Raw genomic sequence first — 7,764 nt, 5'->3', positions numbered from 1 at the left:
GCAGATGCGTGATTAGGATTCCCACGCAACTTCCTGGCAGGAACGCCCCACTGCATCCCGGGAAGGGCAGGCTTGTGCTACAAACATTAACGCTGCAACACTTAATCTTTTCCTGTCGAGAAGTAATAGGGCGTGTTCTACCGGGATACAGCAGCCAATCATAGTGCAGTGGCGCGTGTCCTGTGGCCAGTAATATTGGAGCAGGGCATGTTCTGTCAGGAGAAACCATAAATCACGTGACGTGGATTTAACCAATGAAGAAGCAGTGAGGCGAGTTCAAATAGTGACCACACTTGGTTTTCTACGGCTTTGCTCACCTGGAAGACATTTTTTTTTGGGGGGGTAGTACTTCGGCATGCATGTCAGGTTAATTGAAAACTATAAATCGTCCTAATGAATCTGAGTGTGAATGGTTGTTTTTGTTCTTTTGTCTATGTTGCCCTGCGATTGAATGGCAGTCAGTCCAGAGTGTAGCCCGCCTCTCGCCGGAAGTCAGCTGGGATAGGCTCCAGCACACCCGTGCACCCGTGACCCGAATGAGGATACGCGGTATAGACAATTGATGGAGGCGTTCATGCTTATGTCCACTAGATGGCAGTAGAACATCTGTTTTTCAGCATTAAAAAAAAAAAAAAAAAGTCCACTTGGAACAGGTAGACCTGAAAGTCCTTGTTCAATTGTACTGAAGCTCACCGCTAAGTTTTTTTAAAATTACTTATTAAAAGTTAGTGTAGATTGACAAAATCATCAGTGTGTTAAAGCGTGAAAGGAGCTTTATATCAAGGCGTGTCTCAACATGTATTTCTTTTACATTTTTCTTTCTTTCTTAAGAGTGTAATAATGTGGATTTTGAATGTGATAGGCCTTGATTAGGAGAACTGTTACAGGCACAATTAGCCACAATTATCGTGATGACATCAATATCACATCAATCATCGATATCCCTAGAGAGAGAGAAAAAAAATATGCTTCTCTTATGAATACCATATTTATTACAGAATGTCAATGCAAAATGTGTGTCCACCTTAATAAAACCTTAAATAATAATAAAACCTTTGCCTCATTAACTTCTTATTGAAGGTCATTTGTACACATAGCTGAGTGGAAGACTGTCATTGTTCATACATTAATATTTACTGGTAATCACAGAAAATATGCGCATCGACCAACTATTGTTGGACAAAGCAGTTGCACAATGAATGGCCACCTGTTTTCATTCGTTCACTCAATGCTTTTGCTTCTTTTTCACTTGGTGCACACCGCGACCCCCACTATCATGAACTCCTGGCAAGCAGTGGCAGTGGAAATCCCCCCTATACTGCACGTACTGTAGATCTCTCTTCACCGTGAATTCAAGAAATGATTTGCATGAATACTTTAACATGCAAAGTATGTAATGTAGTATGTAAGTAACCGACTGTATGGAGGAAAGAGGGTTGAGGCACTGTAAGTCTGTCTTTGCCGTCATTACAAGATGCAGCAAAACCTTTGCCGTACTTTTCATTCCCTATATTAAGTAATTTTAAAATGCAGTATTTGGAAGCGACATGAAATGGTTCATCTTTCAGTCGTACGTTTACATTACTGCGGTATCGGGCAGTGCGCCGCCAGATTTACTACATATTGCTTATCATTATATTTGTCACGTATGGGGAGTAGCTGGACCCAAGAGCAGGCGGAGGCAGATGTAAAATGATGAACAGTTTATTGAGGAAAGGTAACGGCGGCGGTCCTAGGTGGGTTGGCAGGCGGTGGCGTGGACAGGCGGCTGGCTTGGTGGCAGCAGTGACGTGGATCAGGAACACGGGAACGCTGAGAACAAGGAAACACAGGATTCAAAGAAGGGAACAAAGAATACTGTGGCTTTACTTGGAGGTAAAGGGGCCGTGGTACCGCTGGAAGTAACTGCAATACTTTGGCGAGGATTTTCTGGAGCAGGCAGGCTTATATACCGGTGGTGATGGGGCTGATTGGAGACAGGTGCTGAAAACAGAGAGGGGAGGGGGGGAGTGAGAGAGGACGCAAAGCACCCACCCGGCTCCAATAATGGAACTGCAGGGCAGTATATGACAATATTTCAAATTTCAATCTACTTATTAGTTCCTTTCCCGTTCCTGCTCAAACTAATAAATACAGCTGGTATTTACTGTATGTAACATCTATGATCTCCTTTTTCAGTATGACGGACTGTTCCATTTCGAACGTGACATACAGTATGCTACGAGCTACTTTCAGAACGGGGGGGGGGGGGGGGGGGGTTTGCAGTCTTTCCAAGTGTAGCGTTGACATGCAATGCCAAGGAATGCTTTGTCTCTGAATGTGCATTTATTTTTGCGTGTCACGCAGGTATATAATTTAGCCACCAACCAGGGATCAGCACAAAGAGTTTCGGTCATCTGAATCACTGGACTGGCAGTGTTAATTATCCGACCGTGACACAGCAATTAAAGAGAGATATTTAAAGCTGCTGGAACTTGTGAAAGAGATTCCTTAAATAATAGGCTGACTTACCACTTCTGTCCACAAAGCCCCTTTCAATCTACAATATGTGGGTGTAACTTATATACAGTTATATACTGGAATAGTTCAAAACACTCACTAATGCAAATTTGTCATAACATTTATGCATTTATGGATAGCATGTATTTATTATTATTATTAATATTATTTAAATTTATACCAAGACAGGCCAACTGGTTAGCACATTTCCCTCACAATTCTGAGGAGCGGGGTTCAAATCGCGGCCCCACCATGTTCTGCCCGTGCCTGCGTGGGCTTTCTACAGGCATCCCAAAAACATGCATGGTAGGTTAACCGTGTGTGAATGTGAGTGCAAATGGTTGTTTGTTTATGTGTGCCCTGCGATTGGCTGGCGACCAGTTCAGGGTGTACCCCGCCTCCTGCCCAAAGATAGCTGGGGTAGGCTCCAGTATGCCCGTGACCCGGGTGAGGAGAAGCGATACAGAAAATGGATGGATGGATTTTCCAAGACCTCAAACATACATCTGCATGGCCACCAGAAACGTTTTAACAATGCCAGATATGTTTGAAATGATGAGCTCATTTGCTGCTGAATGTGGTTTCAAATGAAAGAGAAGAAAAACACAAAACAAGATGAAAACAAAACAAACAAACATACAAAAACAAATAGAGGACCAGCAGTAGATTTTGTCCTTTGATACCAATGTACATGTTTCATAGCAGTAGGAATTAATGAAAAACTTACCGGCTGCTACCCCTAAACATGAATACAGAGTTGATTTGGATAATAATAGCGAAATAGGATGCTATTCATATACACTCTTGATATTCAAAGTAACGGATCCATTTAAGTCAATCACAACAGTCAAGCTAACATAGCCAAGCTTTATCATCATCGACACGCTGTTTATACCTGATTTGTATGTTGTTGTTGTTGTTGTTGTTGTTGTTGTTGTTGTTTTTACTCTTGTTTACATAAATACAAACATGTATAGTACTTTTGCACCACTGTGGAAGACTGGTAAAGATTTCTCCGTTCACGCCTTTCAGATCTGCTTTGTTTTCGCTGAGAAATCACGTGCCAACTAAAAATCGCTGCGGTGCTGGCAACGTTGGGCCTCGCCTGGCAAGCAGGTGGTGCATGCCTGTGAGACTATTTTGTCGTTAGTCATCAGCATTTGTTATGCTGTTCTGGTTGCTCAGAGCTTCCACAGTTTTTGTATGCATGGTGGAGGAAATTGGGTATCTTCCTCATCCTCACTTGAATGGCAGATTTGAAGTGGGAATACACAAAATAAACACCAGACTAACATGCGAAGTTTAAATATCCAAGCAGCACCTAATAGTAACATTGATTGAACCAGGGACATAAACATCACATACTTGAGAATTGAACATTGTCAGAGGACTCCAGCTTCCTCACATATTCCTTACAAAATGCATGTGAGGTAAATTGAAGACTTAAATTGACCTTAAGTGTGAATGTGAGCGTGAATAGTTGTCTATATATGCCATGCTGGTAGACTGCTGTGGCCCTAATGAGAACAAGAAAATGGATGGATCTTTTCAGTAAATGCAGCTTCATGTGTTGTAAATTTGACCTTTACGTTCTTTCGAAAGGACTACTCGCTTGCCGACTGCTGTGAGGATTATCTTTGCCTCTAATACCACCCAGCGGGCATAAACACGTACACTATAATCTATGTCGTCCAGAGCAGTGGTTTTTTTCCGTTCAAGTACTATTGGGGCACATTGACCTTACTTGATATCACGCTTTAGCCCAAGAAAAAAACTGCTGGTCTGTGCAGTATATGAATGCAAATTCATATACTGCAAATGACGTGCCTATCGTCAAGTTAATCCTAAAGCTGTAATGGATTCTCCACCAGAGTGCGTGTCGGCCATTGGGGACAGAGGAGGACACCGGCAGCAATGACTTTGAACATCAAACAATAACAAAGGCCTCTGTGGTATTGTCCTGATAATGCAGTTCTGCAAATGCACATGAATTGAATTGACCCGATAATCACGTTTCCCAGGCGGAGCTGGAGACTCTCATAATGCCAAATGGGCATAGAATCCATAGGAATGTTTGTTTTCCTGTGGAAGTTCAAGACTTTCTAGTTTTGAATTTTCTAGACTTGTACAAAAAAAAAAAAAAAAAACAGTATGGAACTATAGTTTAATATTAATTGCAAAGCATTCAATGGTTTGAATATTCAAAATCACGTTTTTTTAAATTTTTTAACCATATAACAAACGTTTGTACATACACTTGACCTAGTGTGAAATAAATCCATCTTGTGCCATGGTGCTTCATATACTGCACAGACCAGTATAATTATGATAATATACTCCATAGTGGTCAGATGAAACGGTGCATAATAATAAATTACAGTAGTGGTAGAAAATATCAGGGATGTAAACATATTACAGGTGAGAATTGAGTAAAGAGCTCCAAATAAGTAAACATCTCACTCATTGCTGTCTATAACATGGTACACTCGATATATAGAAACATTCAATTCTACCTCCATGCACACTTGTACAAGAAGTGTGTGCATAAATGAATGTGTGTGTGTGTGTGTGTGTGTGTGTGCGCGTGGAATCAGTTCAGTCCTCCAGTTGAAGAGCCTGAGAGCTTGTGTGAAGGTGTGTTTGCCATTTTAACCGACCCTGACGGGCTCTTACGGAACCTTAAGTCATAGAGCAGAGGCGAAGCAATTTCATATATGGCTTGAATGATGTCCTTTATTTCCACATCCTTTTTGTAAACGGATGCCTTTGGTGATCTTTACATCTTTACAACTGCTGCAGGGTGTTGCGATTTGACGCGGTGCGCAGTTTCTCACCCAGGTGGTGATGCAGCTGCTAAGGATGCTCTCAGAGGTCCCTGTGGAGAATTGTGTGGGCGGTAGGACACATGGTTTCCTCAGCTTACATTGACAGCGGAGATGCTTCTCGGCTCGTATAGTTAAGTTGCTGAGGTTGTTTGCCAGATCACCACCGAGGTCGTCATATACAGTACAATCGAATGGACAATTTTATATTCCATAAAATAGCCACAGTTAGTCCCAGAATTTATTCATTTATTCATAGGCCAAAATTGTAAGTTCAAATTTGATTCATGGCATCTTTTGACTTAAAGTGACACAAAAAAGTGGCAAAAGATTTTAAGTAACAAGTTGATATTATGGAGAAAATCGCACTATTTAGATAGTGTTTTATGTTTTCAAATGTATTCATATATCTGCTTGTATCTTTGGAGCGTTCTTAAGGTTTTTGGTCAATTACATAACATAAAATCGAGCAGTGTGTCCCAACCTTTTTTGAGCCAAGATTTTACTTAAAAAAAGAATATAAAAAAATCTCACGGCACACAATCAAACAAAAATACTGACATTTAATCAGAAAGAACACAAAGCTGATATACTCGCAGGAAGCCATGACTTATTCTGTTGTATAAATGGCAACAGGTATCATTGTACCTTTATGTCATCTATCTACACTGCACGCTAACGAATTGCTGTTAATTCACGGTGAATTTACAACATATGTTACTGTACTTCATAATAATTGTAAAAACCTTTAAATAGTATTCCATTGCAGGTAAATTTAAGAGGTTGATGGCAAGAGGGAAGAAGCTGTTGGCATGTCCATAGTATTTAGTGAAGTTTCAAAGACACTCCGATCTGTGCAGTCTGAACAGTCTTAAAGTTCCATCTTTGTTTCATTGGTCCACGTCTTCACAGTTTTCACCACAGACTTCGCACCTGTAAGTTTGTGCCTGTATGTTGGTGTGAGGTGAATTAAACAGTGATCAGACGAGCCCAAAGCTGCACGGGGAATAGCACGGCACAAGTTCTTGAGTGTGGCGCAGCAGTCGTCTACAATTTTGTTTGCCCTGGTGGGACAGTCAATGTGCTGCTTGTGTTTGAGGGAATTTGAGAGTTTGCGGTTGAGTTTTGCTTTGTTAAATTCCCCAAGAATAATGAGGGGCTAAGTATTGTTTCAGGCGGTGTATGGTATAAAAAGTTTAAGAACCACCGAACATTGACTATGCCTCTTTTGAGAAAGGGTATTTACCATTTGGACATGAAGCATGTCTTACAAGATACTTTCTTATGTCATAACTGCTACCAGCTATCCATTCAGCAACTAGAAATATACTTTAGTGAAGAATTTATTTCATAGATGAGTAATTCTGGACTTAATTTTACAATAGGTGATTCTAAAGTGACAAATGAAGAATAGCAAGAAACCGTTGTCATATGTGATGTAATTAAGGCGGATATGTAAATGTCCTTGTGGTGCGTCTGTATAATTTAATCACATACCATTTTTCATTTTACAGCCAGTATAATTAAAAAAACATGATTTTATGGAACTTGAGAATAGATTTCATTTATTTTAAGACATCCCCTGCCTAGTGTTTCATTTGATGAATGGTTTGCCTTGAGACATTTGGGTTTCCACATGAGCAGAGTTGTTTGTAACCCACAATAGTGGAGGGTGTTCCCATTGACACACTCTGACCCTCGGCAGGTTGTTCCCTCAATCATCGTCTTCCTCCCTTAAAGGAGCTATTCTTAACTTCTGCCTAGGTGAAGCACTTTCTAGTTCTCCGAGATTAATGAAAAGGAAGTCAGCAAATGAATAATTCAAGTTTATCGTCTTGATTCATATCTGAACTCTCTTTAGGTACTAAACTCCACAGTTTCTTTGCCTTTCAGCTGCACTTCGTTGCATAGCTGCACAGTTTTGAGATGTTTTTGTTACACATTCTATAAATAAATCATGAATAAAAACAGAAAACTGTACAAAACAGCTCTGAAAGACAGGACTTTTAAGTACCCCCTTTCAGCCAGTGAGAACACCATCATTTGACCATTTGCCCTTCATATTTAATTTCTAAGCCATGGCTAATTACAATTCAAAGACATGCTGAGAATGCAGATATGGTAATATTTGTAAGCCATTTCAGCTTTTCATGGAGCTTTTGCACATTTTCCCATTAGGGTTTCGTGTGGACTCGGGTCAATGAAATGCCGCAATGCGTTTAACTTTGGGATGACCTTGTCATAAAGTTTAGGGTACAGTCGTCAGTTCATAAAATGGTTTTCAGCAATGTCACAAGCCGACAACCCCTTTCACCAGAAAGCAAAATAAAACAATGTTTAAAGAAGACATGGACTTTTTAATGGCTTGTCTACACATACAATAGAAGGATATACAAAAGATTGCTTTGAAAAGGAATCAGGAAGCTAAGCAGTTGTATCACAC

The sequence above is a fragment of the Phycodurus eques genome, chromosome 14 (genome assembly GCF_024500275.1).
Source record: "Phycodurus eques isolate BA_2022a chromosome 14, UOR_Pequ_1.1, whole genome shotgun sequence".
Taxonomy (NCBI): domain Eukaryota; kingdom Metazoa; phylum Chordata; class Actinopteri; order Syngnathiformes; family Syngnathidae; genus Phycodurus; species Phycodurus eques.
The sequence above is the reverse complement of the archived record's forward strand: the minus strand, read 5'-3'. Positions refer to the sequence as shown.